Here is a 22,966-nt window from a genome sequence, read left to right as displayed (position 1 = left end):
GATGTACCTAACTTTATAAGTTTCAAGTCTAAAGGTAAAAGCAGAGGTATGAGCATTTGTCACCCAGATGACTGTGGAAGTGAATTCATTCATTTCAGAAATATTTATGAGCACATGATGTGTCAGGCTCTGGGGACAGAAAATGTATTCAGCATAACCCCTCACATTCCTATAAGCAGGACTGGCTCCATAATTTGTGGGGCCCAGCACAAAATGCAAAAGCAGAGCCTGTTAGAACAGTATGAAGAATTTCCAGGTGATGACAGGAGAGCACTAAGCCAAGCACGGGGCTCTTCCAGGCGCAGCAGTGGGGGTGGGGAAGGGTCAGCCACCTGCAGAGGGCTGGGGCCCATGCGGCCACAGGTAACAGGGGGTCAGTCTGTGGACAGCATCAGCAAGGCCCTGAGAATAGGGGCTTCTCATTGTCGTGTTACACTGCACCTCACTTTGGTTTCAGTAAATCTCCTTTACCTTTTTTTTAAAGATTTTTTAAAATTTATTTATTTTATTTTTTATTTATTTGACAGAGAGAGAGAGACAGCGAGAGAGGGAACACAAGCAGGAGGAGTGAGAACGGGAGAAGCAGGCTTCCCGCGGAGCAGGGAGCCCGATGTGGGGCTCGATCCCAGGACCCTGGGACCATGACCTGAGCCGAAGGCAGACGCTTAATGACTGAGCCACCCAGGCGCCCCTCACCTTTACCTTTTAACATGAACTTGAACACCTGTCCATAGCACAGTTCAGTAAACGTTCTTATGCTGTTATTGTCCATTCAAACAGATTAGAATCTTGTAGTATTTGATTTTTGGATCTCCATCTCTACTCACCCCCACAGTCAGCAGCATGCTGGGTAAATATATAGGTACTCAATATATACTCATTAAAAGATTCAGTGATTGATTCTCGAGCAAAATATAGGTAGCATAGGATGATTATGGAAGCTGATTTTCTACTAGGATAAGGATGATTATGACAACTATGATTTATACCATCTATATACTAGGCACTGAATTAGGGCTTAATAGAAATTTTCTGATTTAATATTCTTACAAATAAGCTTTTAAAATAGGTAGTTTTGTCTATTTAGAGATGAGAAACTGAGGTTCAGAGAGATGAGGAACTTCCTCAATGTCACACAAGTGGTCAGTGATGGAATAAGGATTCACACCTAACTTCCAAGCTCTTGAAATACCCACTCAGTTGCTAAGCTCTGTTCCCCATCCCCCAGCCCCCCACATGCCTCTACACTTTCTAAAATCTGATGAAAAAACCAGAAACTGTTCTAAAAATTGCAGAGCAGAAGTTTTCTCCCTTGATGTCATTTGGAATGGATATTTTAATTTCTGAACATAGGATAGAAAATATTTGGGAAGGGGCGCCTGGGTGGGTCAGTCAGTTAAACATCTCCCTTTGGCTCTGGTCATGATCTCGGGGTCCTGGGATCAAGTCCTGCATCATCAGGCTCCCTGCTCAGCGGGGAGCCTGCTTCTCCCTCTCCCTCTGCCGCTCCCCTCCACTCGTTCTCTCTCTCTCTCTTAAATAAATAAAATCTTTAAAAAGAAAGAAAGAAAGAAAGAAAGAAAATATTTGGGAAGATAGTGTATCAGTACACCTGATTAGTAAAGTACTCCAACTCCAAATCAATTTAATTTATTGAGCCACTCCTAAGTGTAAGACACTGTGCTACATGCTGAGGGGAATACAAGATAAATGGAGAAACTGCCCTCAGAGCGAAGGGTAAGACAAGCACACAGATGGATAGAGAACAGAATGGGAAATGGTGTTTCCACGTGAACACCCAAAGAAAGTGTGTCTGCCTGGAGCGACAGGGGAGGTTTGGGAAGAAGGTAGCATTTAGGGGTGGCCTAGAAGGTGGGTAGGATTCTGCGAGAAGGAGCTGGGGGCTGTCCCAGCAGAGGAGAGAGACGTGTGTTTGGAGAACACATGCAGCCTCATCTCGGCGCAGAGGGTAAGTGCCTGCGGGCAGGTGAAGCTCAGAAAGTTCAGTCAATACTACTCCACAGAGGGCCTCGGACCAGCACTGGGGCACTAGTACTCCATTCAGTAAGGCCAGCCTCCGACAAGTTTCAACCAAGAGACAAACAAGATTAAAACTGGGCACTGGGAGACTGAAGCTGGCAGGCGTGGGGGAGAGAGCTGGAGGTCAGGAGCCAGGGTGGAAGACCTGAGGCCAATCCGGGTGACAGACGGCAATGGCCTGAACTTGGGTGGGCTAAGGCGGTGTTTTAGAGACTCTTCACAGGATTTTTTTTTTTTTTTCGTAAAAATGAAGACAAAAGAAAAAAAAAACCATGAAGCAGAGATTACGTATATGAAAATCCCTCCTGGTTTTATGGAGTTTCTGGAAGCAAGACCAAGTCAAGATAGCATCGTGGCCTGAGGATATTTGCCTACACTTCTTGTTGGCTCCTGCGGGATCTAGATCTCCTTGACTCCCCGGCAGCAGCCTGGCCTGTCAGGAAGACAGCGTTGCACAACCAGGCAGAACCCACTGCGTTAAACCTCTGCACTTATGTGGCTTCTTCTGGCACATTCCACCCTGCCTGGGCAGCTGGACAGTTTGAAATGCACAAGTATTTTAAGTAGAAATCATTTATGGTGGGTAGAAAACCAAATCAACCAAACCTGTGAGTCACACCTGTTTTAGAACTCTTTGACACTTCAGGCACCCAAACAAACCCACCCCGGGGCAACACTGGGCCGGAAGCAGTTTCTTAAGATCCCGAGGTCCTGGGAGAGGCACCAGAAGGGCCCCGTCCTTGGCCTCCTCTGGCTCTCATAACTGCAGGTGTGTCGTTACAGGGGACGGCGCGGTGACAAGGCATGGGCGTTTGGGGCCAAGGAGGAGAAAAGGCAGAGCAAAATACGACCCACCAGTATAGCCAAGAGTAATTAAAATACTGTTTTGTTTGTGAAATGCTAGCAGATTGGCAAACACCACGCCGATCAGGAGAGCATGTGGAGCCCAGGAGGCTGGCATTCTCCCCCTGCCTAATCCGCTAATGCATTCTGGACCTATGGCGACCACAGCGCTGTCTGCAGCCCGTCTCTTACCCCAAGAAGGGAAAATGCAGCAAATTCAGGAAAAGCAATCCTTCAAAATGTCAACCTCTACTCCAGGCTGCATGATGCTTTTGGGAGAGGGGACGCGGAAAAACAGCCCTTGGGCACAGGCTGGGGGACTCTGACAGAGGCAATTTGGATCAGTAGACGCTGATGTGTCCCAGCTATTCAGCCAAGAGTTACAAAGCTGGTCAGCTTCTTGGGTGTAAAAAAGGAGCCCCGGGGCCGCTGACAGATGGAGATGGTGTGGTGGATGCAGGAGGTCCAGATTGGGCTTTCCTCCTCAGGGTCTTCCACACGGCCTCCAAAATTAGATTCTTTCTCTTTGTCTTCAGCAGTCTGTTGGGAGGGAAGCTTGCGTGCTCCACTCCTCGTGATTCCTACAGAATAGGGGACCCCTCCCCAAAGGGCTGAGACCCTTCTTTCTTGTTTTCCTTGGGAAGATGGGGAGAGTGCATGAAGCTGATCTTGCTGAGCACCTCCTGCCTGCCCGCAGGCTCCACGCAGGGTCCTCCCCGCCACTCTGCCAGAGTCCTGCACCTGACGGCCACACTGTTGTGCACTCTGGGACCAGTTCACGATTTCAGTTCAGGGGGAAGGGAAGCCGGTCCTGTTGCCCTTGGAGCCCAGCCGAGTCTTCAAACCAGCCTTCTCAGCAAGAACACCATTCATGCGATCTTTGATTCTCATGGATTATTTCTCCATTGGTTCTGAACCCAGAAGGGAGGAGAAAAGTGATTCCATAACACCCTCAAATCCCCAGTGCCATGGAGAAATCCGGGAAGTGAAACTCTAAGTGTGAGTGTCAATAACATCTTCCTTGTTTCCCTTGCCTTGAGTTGCTATTAAAGAGCCAGATCAGAATGTAGCACTGAGAGCACCTGTTCTTGACACAACGTTGTGCAGCATAGCAGGCTGGAAAGGCTTACAATATATGAACGTATGAACGTCCTCGGAATAGGGAAGCCTGGTGGACTTAAGGCAAGTCCAGTCGGCTCTGGAGAGAACAGCGCCCCCTCATTCTTTAGGAAGAGACAGTGCTTTAGCCCCCTACCCCCCACCCCTATCACTTACTGTTAGCAGTGGTCCCTCACACTGGGGCCCCCTGGGACAGGTGCACTCATGGTCTGAGAGGCCTTTACCTTGCCCAGAGTGACGCAGAGCATTGTCTTCACCTGGTTTATTGGGCTGGGCCAAGGGCCTGTCCGGGTCACCCTCCTGTGTAGGGATGTCTGGCAGTCAGAGCCCCCTGCTGTGAAGGGTTATCCTGAAAATCACAGACGCCAAGAGCTCACGTGGGAAGTCAGAGGGAACCTCTGAGGACAGCATCTTTAATCTTGGGGCAAAAATCACTCACCCCTCCTAGCTCTCCCATTATAAGTTTTCTGGTCCTTTTTCCCCATGATGTGCCAATCTGTGGCACAGGGGAGGGGCTGAAATGAAGACAAGACTGAAAAATGTCACAGTGAGATGAGCTATATAAATTATGGCTTTAAAAAAAAAACTTTCCATCTTGGATGGTCTGTTGACTTTAGGGAGATTTAAAAAAAAAAAAAAAATCTACCAAGGGACAGGGATCTGGCTATGGCTTTGTGGTGATTTAATTACCCCAAGTGACTGGAGCCCTTAGCTTTGAGGGGCAGCTTTGGAACCAGTTCTGCCATAGAGAGGAAAGGACACAGGCTTTGGGGCTGAACAGACCTGGATTCAAGTCCAGGTTTACCACTTACTAACTCAGCAAATTACTTAAACTTTTTGAACATCAGTTTTCTTGTCTGTAAAATGGGGATAAGAATATCCATACCTTAATCAGTTTATGATTAGAATCAAATGAATAACATACCCAAGTTCTTAGTACAGTGTCTAGTACACAATAAGCATTCAATTAACTATTTCTTATTATCGTTTCCATAAAAAATTATATCCCTTCTCCATTAATACTTGTAACTGACAATTGTAAGTGCTGATTATCTGCTAGGTTGCTAAGCAACAGTGACTCCTGGGTTTCTGTATATCAGATTTTAAGAGGGGCTAGGGAATTTGTCTTTCAGCCCCATTTCCATATTTAGCCAAATATTGAGAAACATCAGCACACTGCCCTTACACAGACTCTATGTTCATTTTGGGGTACTTCATGAGAGAAGATGATGGAGATTATTGAGGGGCCTAAAATTCTTTACAGAGATCATCTCCATCACCGTGCTTTAACCTAACAAGAAGTTGATTTCTCCCTCACTTCAGTCTCTTCTGAGTAATCCTGGGTGGGCAGCCATCTATGTAACATAGGAACTGAAGTTCCTTTTACCTAAGCTTTGACCCTCCTCTAAGGGCTTCAAAATTTTCTCCTTTCAGCTGCTGGTTGGGGAAGGAGTTGGTCGGGGGGTGGTGGGGTGGGGTTACCTGCTCCTCCCCTGCTCTGATCAGTCCCACTCACATTCCACTGGTGAGCAGGAGACACATGTGGCCACAAGGGGACTGGAAACGCAGTTTCCTACTGATGGGCAGCCAGGTGCCTCGACCGGGGATAGGCACCCAGCCAGCTGCCTCTGCCACAAGAATTGTCCCTATTCACAGCTGGAGAAACTGAGTTAGCGAGCTTAACTGACTAGTCCAAGGGCAGAACCAACTGGGGGGGTTAACTGTAGAGCTTGCCATTTTAATGATCATTCCAAACTGCTTCAGTCAGCAGGCACTGACGATGGGGGAAAGAAGAGAAGGAATTAGGAGAAAATGTCCCTCTGGCTCTTCTCTCTCCTGTTTGTGGGCACTCGCCAGATGGAGCTCTGAGTGCCACACATTCTCATTTCTGTCAGGTTTGCCGTTGAATTCCCAGGATGCAGAAAAACAGACCTGCAGCACTCCATAATCTATTGTGAAGGTGTCTCATCCACTTATTGCTTCACGGCAAGCCCATTTATTTTGATTCTGCCAGACAGGTGAGTTGGTTCTTTTTTTTTTTTTAAAGATTTATTTATTTATTTACTTATTTACTTATTTATTTATTTATTTGAGAGGGCAGGGAGAGGCAGAGGGAGAGGGAGAGAGAGAATCCAAGCAGACACCCTGCTGAGCGGGGAGCCCTACGTGGGGCTCGATCCCACAACCCCGAGATCGTGACCTGAGCTGAAATCAAGATTCAGATGCTTAACCTACTGAGCCACCCAGGCTCACCAAGTTGGTTCTATTTTTCAGTGTCCCTAGAGAGGCGGTCAGATGCTTCCTCCATGACCCACTCTACTGTTTCAGTGTTCTGTTCCCACGGTAGACGCTGGGGTGCACCACCAGCTCCCCTTCACTGGGCCAGTGCATCCATCCCTCAGCAGCTGTAAGGGTTAGCTGCTATCCAATGTCAGCTACACCCTTTCTCGAGAATTGTCCTTGGCCAGCGAGACCCTCCTCACTCAGAATCACTTGGAAGATGATAGTTTCCTCTCTTTTTCAGGGGTGGTCTGCACCAGTGACAGACTGAATAACAAGCCTGGGCCCCTGGCCTTGAAGTGGCATATTCCTTGATGTTATTCAGGCTCCAGAGCTCCCTCTGGGGTCAGGGTGAGGCTAGACTTGCTCTGAGCCCACATCTTTGTCTTCTTCCCTGGCTCTCACCTGCTTCCCTAACTTCTGAAATCTCTTCTCCTGAAGAGATCCTTCTCCTGAAATCTCTCACATAAGAATACCAGTCTCTGCTTCTAGGGAACCAGCTCCAAAACAGTACCCAACTAGGAAATTCTTATTCTCCTAATCACAGGCTATCCTTCGGGGTTATAGAAAACAGCTGCTCACTCTTTGCAACTACCTCTCCTTCTCAAGACTTTGTCAATGCCGGCTTCTCTCCCACCTCTATTCCCCAGTTAAACAATTCTAGCTCTGTTAACCACCATGGTTTCATCTTAATGTCAACACCACTGCCCAGGACACAGGAATCTAGAATTGAACCCATTTGGCAGGTAATGGGATAACAGAGGGATTATTCCATAGTGCATCATTACTACAACTAACCATAATAAAGATGAATGGTTTCACCATCTCAAAGGACTTTCCCATGGGCATATCATTTAGCCATCATAACTCTGTGGGAGGAAGTTCTATTTCTTTTTTAAATGAGGAAACGTAAGTAAATAGAGGTTAAGTGGGTTACTTAAATTAATGAAGCAAGCTAAAGGCATAACTATCACGGCGAAGACCAGAAAGAGGGTTTCTGAGCTCCAGGCCTGGCCTCATTTGATGACCTTCATCCCTGCCCTGATCTATGACCTTGTATGGCTCATTTTATGATGTTGTATCAGTGAGGAACTACGTTTGGCTGACAGTAAAAGAGATCCCCAGGATGGTGGTTTGAACACCCAAAGCTTTATGCTTTCACAAAAAAGGAGGTCTGGGAGGGAAGCAGCCTGGGGGTGTGGGCAGCTTTACAAAGTCACCAGAGACTTGGATTCTTTCAACTTTGTTCCCCACTCTCTGAACTATGACCTTCGTTTTCTTGGTTCAAGATGGTTGATGGAGCCCGAACCATCTTAGGTGAGTTCCAGGCAGCAGAATGGAGGAAGGAAAGAAGAGAAGCTTTCTTTTTCCCTTTAGGGAGATTTCTGGGAGGTGTCACACAGCACTTCTGTTCTCTTCCCATTGGCTAGAACAAAAAGCGCACACGACCCCACCTAGAGGCTAATAAAGCTTAAACCTGAGAGCCATTCATTGCTGGGATCTCTTTCCAATGTTAATGCCCAAGTTGTATCTCTAACTTTGTATTATTTTCAGTCATCTTCAGGTATAATTTATGAAGCCATTACTGTGCGTACATCACTATCCCAGGTATAGAAAGATGACCAAACGCAGGGATGGGGATCGGTTAGAATCACAAGGGGCTCTTGGCATAGACCTCAGGGACTCGAGTGTGTGTCTCTAGGCAGATACACTGTGTTTCCTCTTCCTTCGACCCTCCAGCTGATTCACTGTGAGTAATGACGGTGTCACACACGTGTAGATGCAAAAACAAAGATTGAGAATCCCAGATCTAAGAGGGCATTTCTGTCACAGCTCGTGTATTTTAGAAAACCTGCATATCCCATTTGGCGAGTTGTGCCCCACTTCTGAAAAAGAACAAAGCAGAACCTTCTTCACTGTGATCAAACGACAGTAAAGATGGTAAATGGAAGTTCAGAAGAGAGAATCTCGGTTGAAGAAGACTATTGCAACTTAGCACAAAACTTAGCTCTGAGCTTCTTGGCTGTCTTCATCAAAAAGAAAGTTTACACGGTTCCATTCCCATGACTATCTAGCAAGAGAGGCCTGGCAGTTCAGTAAGAGAAACGAGGGCTTTCCTCAGCATGGAACTCTGAGATTTATTGGGGCAGATTTGTGTTAGAGACATCAAATCCTAAAACATATGATGCATAATAATAATTCTGCAGAAAGTGTGGAGGTGGTGTTCAGATAGTTATGTCTTATATCAGGTCTGGAAAAGTCTAGAGTTAGATTTTTAAACACCAAGTTTTGTTGGCTCTAAGACACCATTGTTAATAGCTACACCACTATTTTATGTATCACTAAGAAAGGGAAAACACTGCCAAATAATGACTTCCCATAGAATATAAGATGCATTCTAATTTACAAGATGTTAAAATGTGAAAAAAGTACATCTTAATACCAGTCATATATGGTACCCATTTAATGAATACGTTTCTTCAAGGAGATAAAGTAATATAATAAAGAATGTAGGCTCTCTCATGACATAATATAACACTGAGGTAGAATTTAAAGAATGTTCATTTGAGACATTCCGCCAACTAGGAAGAGATGTTTAGCACCACAGAGAAAAAAAAAAAAATCTGGGAATACTATACCTAGCTCTGGATCAAACTCTCTGAAGAAGCTTCTAGAGGTCTGAGTTGACATGATTTCACCAGCTATGATTCTTGGGCCCAGAGGATTATAGGGTTGGCCACAGGACTAGGTGTGGGGCCCTAAATCAGGCTGGGGGATGTTGTCATTCCCCCCTAATTTGTGTGGGATCTTAGATTACTTAACTATTTCTCTGAAAAAATACCTATTATATCTCATAGGGTATTGAAAAGATCAAATAAATTAGTTACCTAGAAAAACTTGGTGAAAGGAGGGAGCAGGAAGGAAAATCAAACTGCTCGTATACAATATAATACTTATTACAACAACATCCACCATCAAGGAGTGTTTTTCTCTGTGCCAAGCATATATATATATATATATTATATTAATATTAATATATAACATATATATCTCCAGTGAACATACAGATCCAACAAAGTATACATATATAATTATTTCAAGATATTATTTGCCTTTTTCCCCACGTCATTTTTACACTGATGTTGCAAAAGCAATGGCGGGTAGATTGCTGGTGGCTTAGCATGAATCATGGTACCAAAAGTACTCCCTGTTTTCTTCACCACCACACAGAGTAATACAAAAGCATTTTACTTAAGAATGTCCCTGAAGCGGGGCACCTGGGTGGCTCAGTTGGTTGGGTGACTGACTTCAGCTCAGGTCATGATCCTGGAGTCCCGGGATCGAGTCCCGCATCGGGCTCCCTGCTCAGCAGGGAGTCTGCTTCTCCCTCTGACCCTCCCCCCTCTCATGCTCTCTCGCTCTCATTCTCTCTCTCAAATAAATAAATAAAATCTTAAAAAAAAAAAAAAAAAGAATGTCCCTGAAGCAGTAAAAGTTATTAATTTTATTACTTCTCGCCCCTTGACTTGGGAAGTATGCAAGAAGCGTTTCTACTCCGTAGCAGATGCTGGTTGTCCCAAGGAAAAGCATTTGTTCAACTGTTTGAGTTGCAAGCTGAACTAGCCAGTTCTTTGGTACAACACCACTGTTACTTAAAACAAGTGATGAACGAACTATACTTATCCAGGCTTAGGTATTTGATAGAAATATTTTCAAAAAATGAAGTGAGTTAAGCATATCTAGGAAAACAACTGGCCGTGTTTGCTGCCAATAATAAAATTTAAGCTTTCAAAAGGAATTAGAATGAGATTGGTAGTGATATTAATAAATGTGATATTTTTATATTGTACAATGAAATGTGTCAACACGTGGAAGATCTACATAACTCAGTGAACTCATATTTTCCAAATGACTAATGCATAGGTTACAAAGTTTGAAGTACAAGATTTTAATGTAGTCAAGTATGGAAAATTCCTTGATATGTAGTCAGATTCCACATTGCAACTAACCTTTAAGAAACTGCTACTTGTCAAATTTTGGAGCAATATCAAAGAAAAATATTCACAATTATCTGAAAAAGTTGTTAACATAATTTTCCCTTTCCAAACTATATATCTGTATGAGCTGGATTTTCTATACATTCTTCAACTAAAAGAACATATCACAAGAGACTGAGTGCAGAAGCAGATTTGAGAATATAGCTTTCCTCTATTAGTTTTCTTAGGCTAGACATTGAAGAGATTTGCAAAATGGAAAATGATGCAGTTCTTCCCACTAAATTTTTCTTTGGAAATTATAGTTATTTTTCATAAAAATATTTCCTTTTCACCTATAATGAATTTACTATTATTATTCTTAAGTGAATGCTTTTTAAAATGTCATAGTTTTAATTTCTAATATGGTAACCATTGGTAGATACAACACAAAAACAAAAACTCTTTAGGGTCTTTGATATTTTTTAATATTGTAAAAGGGTCCTGAGCCAAAAAAAGTTTGAGAACCCTGAGTCAGGACATTGTCATGTGATTCCATCTTGGCCAGTAGGACCTGAGAAAAGTCTATATGGACTGGAGTGGTCTTCTTATAGTTGAGACAGCCGTCTTACAACCATGAGGTGGCAAGCTGAGCATTAAAGCCAAATAGCTGGTAACTCAGGTCCCACCCAACACCAAAGCCCAAGTGTTGACTATTACAATCTATCGTTGCTCACTGTAAGAATGGCAGGTAAATGCCTCAAGAACCTGACAGGTAACAAAGGTCCATATAGATCATCTCTAACAGCTAGCATTGCAATGGCCTATAGGAGTGGAGTTAGAGCACGTGGGAGCCATGGGATCATCAGCCTCAGTGGACTGGCCTACAGTTTTAGGAACATTTGGAGAGGGGCTGTAGTGGCTTGAATAGTGTCCTTTCCCCTTCTCCGCCTCTCCCACCAACCAACTTAGGTCCATCTGGAATCTCGGCATGTGACCTTACTTGGGACTAAGGTCTTTGCAGATGTAATTAATTACCTAAAATGAAGTTGTACTGAATTGGGGGGGGGAGCTTAAGTCCAATGACTGGTGTCTACAGATATGGGGAGGAGAAGGAGGCAGAGATGACAGCAGTGCCGCTACAAGCCTGGGAAGGCAAGGATTTCCAGGGGACACCAGAAGCTAGGAAGGGGCAAGGAAAGATTCTCCCTGAGAGAATTCAAAGGGAGCCCTGCCCTGTTGACCTCTTGAGGTCACAGTTGTAGCCCCTAGAAATGTGAGAGAATGAATTTCTGTTGAATGAAGCCACATGGTTTATGGCATTGGGTGATGGCAGCCCTACGAAGTGAGTATGAGATTCAAAAGAATCTTCATGGTCATTAAGATTAGGAAGACAAGCTGTCTGAGAATCTAAAGCCTAGAACCAGAGGACAAAAACCCACTTTTTGTCCTTGAGTCCAAGCTTGACGTGCTTTTCATAAAGGAAAGTAAGCAGCTGCTTCCTATGCCTACACTGGAAAGAATGGGAGGAGGCCGCTTGGCAAGCTTTCCACCGGGAGGCCGGTTCTGCTTTTAGTTCTGCCTCTTGGTTGCAGTTCTGTTGGGCCGTTGGGCTGTAAGCAGGCATCTTCACCATCTGGTACTTTAGTTTTCTCATCTGTTACATAAGGGGGGTTGGACCAGATGGGCTATAAGATGTCATCTAGCTCTAGATGGTTTATTTACAGTGAGGAAAATTTGCTGGATGGAAGAGAGAGGTTGTAATGTTCTAGTGGCTTATAAGTAATATGGCTTTTCTCTTTGGAACTATGTGAATAGGGTCAATCAAGATGCAGCTTACGGAGTCAACTACAGGCTGTATAATATCCCTTCAAAACGGGAATTGCCAAATTCAAATGCCTTCAGGAACCAGAGAGTAACATAAGTAAGTCAAACACACTGGGTATGATAAAAGAGGAGCGGTGGGGACCATGGCAAAGACTGGGTGTGTTAACTTGGGGGACGTGGGGGCTGTGGGAAATGAGAGGGCCCCTTTGTCCTTACCGGGAGGCAATCTTGCTCAGTTCTGGCCATTGTTGCTAAACGGCAATGGGCCTGGAGTGCCAAATCCCCAGATTTTTCAAAGGAAGCCAGGATTTTAATGTGAAGTCTCTCAAAGTCTAAACATTTTAGTAACTGAATTACAATTTAAAAAACAACACTGCTGGACCAACAAAACACTTCTTTGACTCGATATGGTCCCTCGAGATACCCATTTATAATCTTTGCTTTAGGACCTTGGATTCATTGTTTACTAAAACTAATAAACAGCTAATGAAATACCCCAGCATTTTAACATCCCTTGTTTGCTCATTTATATGGGGAAAAAAATTATTTTAGGGGGTGTCTTAAGAACACATGATATTATCTCCCTCTTGTGGTTAAGGAACCAAAAGGAAACAAGTTTCCATTATTTGAAAGAGCTGCAAGCACAATTTAGATTTAAGACTTAGATTTCCTGACTCTACCTGGTGTTCCTTCCATTACCTCCTTCTGCCATTCATACTGAGGAGAAGGTACCAGGCAAAAGCTATGTGCATCGACATGTCCACACGCACGTGGATTGCAGTACTGGAAGCAGCCCAAAGGTATAGATATTATCTTAAGAGCAATGGTAGGTTGTATCTGAACCTTGTTATGTAGCAGGAAATGAAAATGATTGAGAAATTTGGTGTTCATTCAAGTTATCTTGTAATTACAGGATGTGGTTGAAATTGTGAGGACCAAAATATTAGAAGAAGTAGAAAAGGTCATATGAAATAGTAATTGGAAAACGACCAGAAAAGCAAAAGGGAAGATATCAAAAGGGATTTCAGAGGTGATTATGTATGGTTATTATTACTCACAGATGACAATATCTGAATGGGTTCATCTTATGTGTCCACTTGACTGGTTCAAGGGATGCCCAGATAGCTGGTAATACTACTTCTAGGCATGTCTGTAAGGGTGTTTCTGGAGAAGATGAGCATTTGAATCAGTAGACTGAGTAAAGAAGATTGCCCACCCCAATTAGGTAGGCACCTTCCAAATGGCTGAGGGCCTGAATAGAACAAAAAGGTGGAGGAAGGGTGAATTCGATATCTGCCTGAGCTGAGATGTCCATCTTATCCTGCCCTCACACCTGGTTCTCAGGCCCTTGGACTTGGTCTGGGACTTACACCATTGGTTCCCCTGGTTCTCTGGCACTTCAGGTTTGAGCCAGAACAATACCCCCAGCTTTCCCGGGCCTCCAGCTTATAGATAGTGGATCGTGGGACTTCTCAGCCTCCGTAATCACGTGGGTCAATTCCTCATATCATAATAAATCAATCTCTGTGTGTGTGTGTGTATTATATATATAATACACACACACACATACATGCTAACATACCATCCTTCCATTCATTTGCTAAATAACTGCTGTTTGGACACTATTATGATCCAGGTAATATATAAGCAACAGAGAGACAACAGTAAGCAAGACAGACATGGTTCCTTTTCTCCCAAAACTTCCTGTATGGTGGAGGAAACAGACACATAAATTAGCAGGAAAGTATAGACCTTAAATATCGAAGTCCAAAAGATGAATTAGCATTTACACACGCTCACCTGCCAAGTATTTGACTAAGTATTATCTTGTTCACTTTGTCACAGTTTGCTTCTCAGTGGAAATACTAGCAGGTGTGCATCATAATCCTCTGCTTAGAAATGTAAACATGGATTTGAGGAATGAGGCTAAGACTGACCTCTTAAAAATTAGCATTAGCATAACTGAAAAAGAAGTAAGAAGACCTAGGTTCTTGTCTCTCCTACTTAATAACCGTGTGAGCTTCGGCAGGTCACTTGCCTCCCTGAACCTCAGCTCCTTTTCTTTAAGCAAGAGTCTCAGCCTATCTTTCAAGACTGTTAGGGTGAGTTAATGATGTAACCAATAGTGCCCTAGAAATGCCTCTGTATCTGGTTAACTTTATTATTATGACTTCCATGCTTCTAAAACGTATTAAAAGGATATTTTGGATACAAAGAGTGAATCAACGTAAACTATAGACCAGAGTTAATAATAATGTGTCAATATTAGTTTGTCAGTTGTAACAAATGCCTTTGGATATGCAAGATGCTAATAACAGGGAAAATTGTGTGTGAAGAGGGGGAGAGGAAAATATGGGAACTCTGAGTACTTTCTGCTCAAGTTTTCTGTAAATCTAGAAATGCTCTAAAAAAACAGGGTCCGTGCATTAAAAAAAGATCAAAAAATTCCTTAGTATCACCAGTCTGTTAAATTTATAATCTGCCAAGGAAAGGTGTATTTTGTTAAAGACTAAACTGAACTTGTTTACCCTGTGAGTCTGCTAAGAGAAGATTTTTTTCAGATAGAACAAAAGTGAGCTTTGGTCCAGCCTCCCTGATAAATCATAGATCACACATCACTGGGGTCAGGTAAGTGTGATCCCCTATACTTGCCAACAGAAGGCACCCACCTTTTGTGACCTGACATGGAACTGCATACCTGTCAGTTTCTCCCACTATCAGAACTTCCTGGTAATTTCACGTAGACTAGCAAGGGTGGTCAATATCTGAGAACTTGCTTTTCCTCCTGTCTGAAATCCTGCTTCTAATCTTCAGAACGTGCACAGCACTATTTAAACCAAAGTAGTTTTTCCCCTTTATTTGAACTCACTTTGGGAGTAGAGAAGCTTTGCTTTTCTAATATAGGAAAAAGGCAGTGGGAAGGAAAAGTTCTTAAGTGTTTCCCACAGGATACATGCTTGGTTGCAAAGTTTTTTTTGGTTTTTGTTTGCAATGTTTTTTTGTTTTTTTTTTTTTAAGATTTTATTTATTTGACAGAGACACAGCGAGAGAGGGAACACAAGCAGGGGGAGTGGGAGAGGGAGAGAAGCAGGCTTCCTGCCAAGCAGTGAGCCGGACGCGGGGCTCGATCCCAGGACTCCGGGATCATGACCTGAGCCGAAGGCAGACGCTTAACGACTGAGCCACCCAGGCGCCCCTGTTTGCAATGTTTTTAGAGTGTTTTCCTAATGCTTTCAACTGCTGAGATGAGTTAATAAAAAGGAGATTACTGTGTAATGCCAAGTCTCAGTTGTCTGGAATTAACTTCCTCCTCGATCCAGGTATGAACAAAATAAAGATTAAACTGTACTGTTTTAGAGTAGGGGTCAAAACAAAGTTTGGCATCACCAGAAGAGGCAGGAAAGTCAAATCTGAGCCTCCCCGGGAAGTCCCCAAAAAAGGCCCCCCCTTTAACTTAATAAATTGCACAGTGTAGAGAGAGCACAACAAAATGAGACCTCTCTCTTTCCCACATCTTAGTTTCAGTGTCTTCTTGTTGATATCATTCCCTGCCACTACCCATCCTTCCACTCATCATATCCCAGGACTGCTTGTTCAGAGCAAAGCCCAGTGACAGCCCAGTGAAATCTCCCTGGGTTTTTATTTGAAAGGAATATTTGGTCTTGCAAACTTATTGGATGGCAAGATCAGGGACTCTAGGTGACCCATTACGCAAAAGCATGTCCCCTAAGTTCATTTCTGAGACCTCTTTCTGACTCTTCTCTCTTGTCAAGTCCACTCCTATTACTCACAAGAGTTATGTTCTATAAAGTCACCGTGAACACTGAATTAGTGACTCCTGAACCACTTCTTCTGGGGGAAATACAGGGTTAGGTTCCTGGGAGTCTCTGGCCACATCAATACATAATCAATACATAATCAATCAATACCTAACCTAGTCTCACATGGGTTTCTGTTCAAAGACGCCTTATTTAAAATATACTGTTGATTCATTAACATTGAACTCATGGCCAACAGCACCATAATTCAAGCCTGAAAGAAGCGTATCTAACATGTGTTTTCTCCCTAAGGCATATCGCAGCCTTCTTGCACTCAGGAACCCTAGACACCACTTTAGCATCACGCAGGGGGGCAATTTTAAACACTGACATAACCAATAAAAAAGCACACAAATGCAAGCCCCATAACAGTCTGAGAGCATCTACAGTATGAGAATGGAAGCAGGAAGGCTGAGCACTGCCTTGCTCAACCTCAGCTGGGAATACGTGCATACGTGCATTGGGGAACTCAAACGTTTCACTGTTCTGAGCATGTGCACGTTCAAGAATGACCAGGACAGCACTGCAAGTATTGCTTCTAGAATTACAAATAAATCTGATGAAGCAGGAGAATTCGCAAATCTGGAATCCAAGAATAATAGAGCTCCACGGTACTTTCAATTCTTCCTTTCTCCCCTTCTTCCAGCTCAGCAGCATCTCAATATTCTCATTCTTCTTATGTTAAAAAAAAACTCCTACTTCCTTTTAGCTTGAGGAATGTCTCTCTCTGCTCTTCTTCTCAAAGTTCTTGCGAGAATGTCAAGTCCTCATCTTGAGAGAGAGGTCCCCATTTGCGCTCTCTACCTGTTATCTCCTGCTTCTTGCCATATCCCTCGGCTTTTTCACCCCCCACACTCTACTGAAACTGCTCTTACCAAAGTTGGTAATGGCTTTCATTTTGTGAAGTCCATGTCCTCATCTCCTTCGGCCTCAACGAAGCATTCAGGACCACGAGCCAGTCCCATCCTCCAAGCACTCACTTCCTGGATTCTGGGCACCATGCTGCCCTGGTCCTTCCCCTCTTGGGGTGATTAGCCTCAGTCTCCCTTTTTTGACTGTCCTCTCTTCCTCTGCCTGACCTTAGGTCATCGACCATCTTCTCCTCCTGCCCTTTACTCTCCTTAGGTGATCTCATCACTTCCATAGTTTCAAGTAGACCACCCATGGGCTGATGATTCTCACATCTTCGTTTTCATCCCAAATCTCTCCCCTGAACTCCAGACACACATCGAACTGCCAACTGCACGTTACTGCTTGAAGATCCCATAGGACTTCAACGTGTTCAAGTCAATGTGTCTAAAGGTAAGACGTCACTGGCCACTCAAACTGCTGGTTCTGGTATTTCCTAGAAGGCAAACCTGGAAGACAGGTTTTGTCTCCCCTCCCCTTATTCTACCACACAGCCTGCAGCTCTTTGCTCCAATATCTCTAAATCTATCCACCCCTGATCACGCCATTGCCAGTACATTGGCTCCATCATCTATAATCTTCCATGAGAATTATTGCGGTAGCCTCCTAGTTTGTCTTTTGATTTTTATCTTGTCCCTCTTCAATTGCTCCCCAGAGAGTGATCTTTCTAAAGTTCAAATCTTATTACAAAATTGTCCTGCTTAAAGTCTTTCAATAGCTCCTCACTGTCCCAGTCTAAAATTCTAACTCCTTATCATGGTTCTTAAGCTGCTCATGATCTGAACGGCACTTAGATCTCCAGCCAGACCTCTCAACATCTCACCCTTCCAGGTCTGGCCCTACATATTATGCTTGTAAGGAGTCTCTGCAGTTCCCTAAAAACACTACTTGTTCTTGACCGTAAACTTTCAGAAGAGCTGGTGCCCCCTAAAACTCTCATATCCCTATCCCTTCCTCTGGGAAACAACCACTCAGCCATCTTAGAGGTCACTTTCTCCAGGAAGCCCTCCCTGGTGCCCCCTCCCCTAGATCTACATTTAGGTCTCTTATGTACATTTCATCACACCCTACCTACCCTAATTGTAGTATGTATCCCGCTGTCTTTAATGGAAATCTACCATGTCTCTTTACACCACTAGACTGGACATTCCCTGAGGATAGGGAATAGATCTTGTTTATCATTAGGTTCCTTGTTCCTAGAAAAGGGCTTGGTACATAATAGGCACTCAATAATTATGGGTTGAATGAATCAGTGATTGTATCTGGCTCTTATTTTAGGCTACTTTCTCTTGTAACTCCTTAAAAGAAACTGAAAAAAACACGGAGCATCTGGGTATCTCAGTTGGTTAAGTGGCTGATTCTTGATTTGGGTTCAAGTCATGATCTCGGGGTCATGGGATCGAGCCCTGCATCAGGCTCCACACTTGGCATGGTGTCTGCTTGAGATTCTCTCTACCGCCCTCTGTCCCTTACCCCACTCAAGTACTTTCTCAATAAATAAATAAATAAAATCTTAAACTGAATAACACAATGAAAGCATATTAAAAATTACTGTCCTTCATGTCAAGTCTTCTAAGTGGGTGGTTCCTCCACCTTGCCTCACTTTTTTTTTCCAAACTAAAAATAACCATGATAGGATGCTAATGGCTAACTTGCTGAGCACTTGACATGCCAGGCACTTTATTATGCTCTTTGCGTGTATAAAGCATTTTTTGCTTACAACAACCCTACAGGTAGGTGTTATTCCTGTCCCTATTTTATAGGTGAAGAAGAACAGTCATTTGCCCAAGATCACAAGTCTAATGGGTGGTAGAATGCGTATCACTTTTCATAATTCAACAGAAACGAAATAGGTAGAAAACGATGTTTATTCTTGGGAAAATGTAAGAACTTGAAATTTTCTTTAAGCTCAGAAATTGACCTGTTGGCTGTATTTGGACTGTGAATGAAATGTTGGGGAACCTGTATTTCTGGGCCTTTTAGGTGTCTTGATGATTCCTACCCCTTTTCCCTTTCCCTGGGGGAATTCTTACAATGGTGGAGCTGACTTTTGGGGGTTGGGGGTAAACCCAATTGTGTTGGGAATATGACGAGATGCTCAGAACAGGCAGGTGCAAGGCCCCTCCAAAGACCAGCTGGCTAGGGAGTCCTGCTGCCACTGCCCTTCTGTACCAGCCTTTGCTAGTTTGCTTTCCCCTCACCTCAGTCCCTCGCCCTGTAGAAATGTATTTGGGCACAGCTAGCTCTGTCTCTCTTCTCACGTCTCCTTTCATGATTTCACTTCCTGCCTCACAAGACCTCTGGCCATAATCATAAGAGTAAGCCTTGTTTACTGAGCACTTACTATGTGCCAGCCACTGTACCAAGCATTTTGCTTTTAATTAATGCACTTAATCCTCACAACTACCCTATAGAAGTAAGTAAGATGATCCCATTTTAGAGATGGGGAAACCAAGCTTCAGACAAGCGAAGTCAGTTACACTACATCTATATTAGTTCCTATTGGTGCTCTAACAAATGACCATAAACCTAGTGGCTTAAAACAATACAAGTTTATTTATTCTGATGGATCTGGAAGTCAGAAGTCCAAAATCAGTCTCGGTGGGCTAGAGTTAAGGTATTGGCCGAACTGTTCCTTCTGGAGGCTCTAGGAGAGGAACTGTTTCCTCTGTCTTCTTCCTCTTCTGGACGCTGCCACATCCTTGGATCCCTTTCTCACACCATTCCAGCCTCTGATTCTGTCATCACATCTTCTCTGACTGACTCCCCTGCCTCCCTTATAGGACCCTTGTGATTACCTCAGGGAGACCCTGATAATTCAGGATAATCTCCCCATCTCAAGATCTTTAACTTAATCGCACCTGCAAAGTCCCTTTTTCCATGTCAGGTAACCTATTTATAGGATCCAGCAATTAGGATGTGGAGCTCTTTGGTGGTCTATTATTCACCCTACCACAGTGTCACAAAGTATAACTGTAACTTTCCACTATTGAGCCTACATCCTTCAAGAGTGATTTTTCTTTAGTGAAGCCCTCCCAACTTACTATTACATAGTGCATCCTAGTTTCGAGGGGCCACCTGTTCCTGCTCGCATCTCTTCTGCAGCTAGGAGGAATTCTCAGTGCTGGCTATGTACTAGAATCACCTGGAGAACTTTTAAAACCTACCTAAGCCAGGATCCACCCCACGTCACTTAAAATCAGAATTTCTAGAGGTGGGGCTTGAGCACTTGGCCAGCTTGAGCCTGTGTCCAGGTGATTCTAATATGTAGCGAGCCCTGAGAACCCCCACAGTAGAAAGAAGCGCTGGCCAACTCTGAGTGGGAAGCTGAGTCCAAGAAGGAAAGCTTATCTATGAAGATAGATGGCAAGAAAATGAACGTTGAAGTCATTTATCCCTGGCTTGGCATCCTTGCTTGTGCTGTGTCTTAGCTGCATGGCCTTGGGTGGATTACTTGATGTGTCTGGTCTCAGTAGCGTGTTTGTTTCAATACTAATGGCTCCCATGGGTTGTGCAATGACAACGGAGATCATGAATGAAAGCCCTTGGCTGAATGCTGGCAGGCCCCCAATAGAGGGCGGTGTGGCCTTCTTTGCAATCTACCCCTTCCTGCCTTGCAAGGAGGTTCTCTGAATAGTAGAACTCCCTTGTCTCTAATTTCCCAGCTCAGAGAAGACTGAATTTGCCTATTTTGGTTATGTCTGATTTCCATTTCCTTCTTGTGTTGTTTTCCATCTTCAGTCCTGGGGGCTTTTTGCATTTCTTGATGAGGCTGAGTCCAGGGGGGCAGCAAGGAAAGCCTTCTTTGATCTTCCAGTCTGCTTTCCCAAGGTCAAGATGTTCCTGCGTCTCTTGGTTGATGTCAAGCAAGCAAGCTGTACACTGAAAAGAGTGAGTTCCGCCCTCGAAGGGAATTGCTCCCTGTAAGTGGTTGGGGGCGGAGAGCTGAGAATTTCCCTTTGGGCTGAGGATACAATGAGAAGTTGAAAAGATGGCAGTGGTGGGGAAATGTTTTTAATGGAAAGAGTTTACAGGGCTAGAAGGAATGGGCCAGACTGCTTCCTACGGAGGATTTGCTAAAGTGGGATAGTCCCTGGTGCTCCTCTCCCCTCCTCTGCTGCTTCTCATTCTTGAAGATATGAGAAAGGGCAGACAAGATGGAGATGACTCAGCAATTGGAACCGAGCATGTTTGGCCGGCCCGTGATGCCCCTGACCTCTGTGTCGGGTTAACAGCGTTAATGGAAAGCGTTCCCGGACTGAATGAGGGAGCCGGGCCCTGGCGGGGTCACTTTCCACTGGGGACTGCCAAAAGTGATGTCACCAGGGGCCTTCATTTGCTCTCAACCTCTCATTCCTTTAGGTGCAGAATCATGGAATAATCCTACAGGGCTCGTTTTGCCATTCATTCAGGTGGTATCTTATTTTCAGAGAGCCCATGATGTTACCCAACTCCGTTTTTAAAGATGATTTCCAAGTCCCAGCCCTTGCTAATGAGTCAACAGGCATTGAGCAAGTACCTGCTGTGGCTGAACATCGTGCTAGGTGGTGAGGGTGATAACCAAGGACACCCAGGCATGGTGCCTGCCACAGAATGTAATTGGGAATGTGACAGTCACATGCACAGAATAACATGAGGAAGATGACTGTTAGGACCTTGGGGAGCTGTGGGGGATCACTGAGGTCTCTAGTGGTCCTGGAAGACAGCCTGGAGAGGTGAGCCCTAAGAATCATGGGTAGAACTTAGATGGAGAGAAGAAGGGCATTCCAGATGGGGAGATGCCATGGGCCAGGGCCCCCACAGTGGGTCCAGAGCAATTATGATGATGATAATACCAAAAACAATGTAAACCAGCTATCTGTTGGAGTATCCTGGTCCGCAATATCTAGACAACCTCAACACATGCACACATTTGGCACCATTCTCAAGGTTTCTGTGTCTCCTGGGAGGAGACTGCTCTCTAAATTCACCCCAGGCTCTGGGCTCCACTTTGGCACGCAGTGCGTCTGCTCCACTCTCCCTTCTAGTGGCCAATGAAAGGCTGGAGCCTCAGGGCAGCGGAGTGCTGCGCATGCGCCTGTAGTCCTCCGCAGGGCGCGTGCACGGGCACATGCATGTGTGGAGTCCCTGGAGAGAAGTCCCTAGTCACCTCACGTCGGACCACAGGATGGGAGCAGCAAAGGAGCTGTGGCTGACACACAAGGAACAAACCCCCCCCCCCCCCAAGAGCTGCTGGTCCTTCCTGCAACCTGCCTGCCCTTTTCCTCTGCCACGTGCTCAATGCATGCCAAATGGATTCTGCAGCATCTAGGTGTCCACAAAGCTTATGTCTCCGGAGGAGATGAAGAGATGCCCAGCTGAAAACTTAAGGACTGGCAGCTGAATTGATGGGCCTATTAGATGGTTAAAAGACGGAGGGTTTAGAAACCCCCATGCCCATCTGGCTTGTGAAAGCATCTGGGTCCTGCCGAGTCAGTGTGCTGCTAAAACTTTTGGGCCTGCCCTCAACCCGGACCGGCTGTCCTCTGGGCACTTGCCCAGATCCATGGCGCAGGTGTGATGGCTCATTTGGCCACCATGATGGAATGGCTGCGGGAGAAGGGCCGGTTCTGAAATGCTGGCATAAAAGGGGCGAGTTCGGGCGCCTGGGTGGCTCAGTTGGTTAAGCGATTGCCTTCGGCTCAGGTCATGATCCTGGAGTCCCTGGATCGAGTCCCGCATCGGGTTCCCTGCTCGGCAGGGAGCCTGCTTCTCCCTCTGACCCTCCCCCCTCTCATGTGCTCTCTCTCTCTCATTCTCTCTGTCTCAAATAAATAAATAAAATCTTTAAAAAAAAAAAAGGGGGGGCGAGTCCTTGATTTTGTGGTACTTAGCAAAGTACCGAGAAAAGCCAAGGCTGAGTGTTCTGGGGGCATAAGAAGCATCTGGAAAGAACACTGGAAATTCATCTTTAAAAAAAAAAAAAAATTCTACATTAAAAATTTCCCTTCAGAAGGGAAGTGTGTAACAATTCACATTGCCTATTAAAAATCCTGACAAGTGGCCTCACCCAGCTGTTTTTTTTTTTTTAAGATTTTATTTATTTATTTGACAGAGAGACACACAGAGAGAGAGGGAACACAAGCAGGGGGAGTGGGAGAGGGAGAAGCAGGCTCC

General features: G+C 44.6%; 1 long non-coding RNA gene across 1 annotated transcript in view; it reads left to right on the top strand.

Annotated features, from left to right (window-relative positions):
• Positions 1-22,610, top strand: part of LOC118524362 (uncharacterized) — a 63,732-nt gene extending 41,122 nt beyond the window's left edge. Inside the window, exons 3-9 of the long non-coding RNA XR_004911588.2 lie at positions 2,294-3,882; positions 5,898-6,020; positions 12,075-12,180; positions 12,997-13,113; positions 14,645-17,203; positions 20,552-20,701; positions 21,173-22,610. This is a non-coding gene — a long non-coding RNA (uncharacterized LOC118524362). The remainder of the gene's footprint in view (positions 1-2,293; positions 3,883-5,897; positions 6,021-12,074; positions 12,181-12,996; positions 13,114-14,644; positions 17,204-20,551; positions 20,702-21,172) is intronic.
• Positions 22,611-22,966: the final 356 nt, after the last annotated feature.

The sequence above is a fragment of the Halichoerus grypus genome, chromosome 6 (genome assembly GCF_964656455.1).
Source record: "Halichoerus grypus chromosome 6, mHalGry1.hap1.1, whole genome shotgun sequence".
Taxonomy (NCBI): Eukaryota; Metazoa; Chordata; class Mammalia; order Carnivora; family Phocidae; genus Halichoerus; species Halichoerus grypus.
This window is presented reverse-complemented; position numbering and strand designations above follow the sequence as displayed.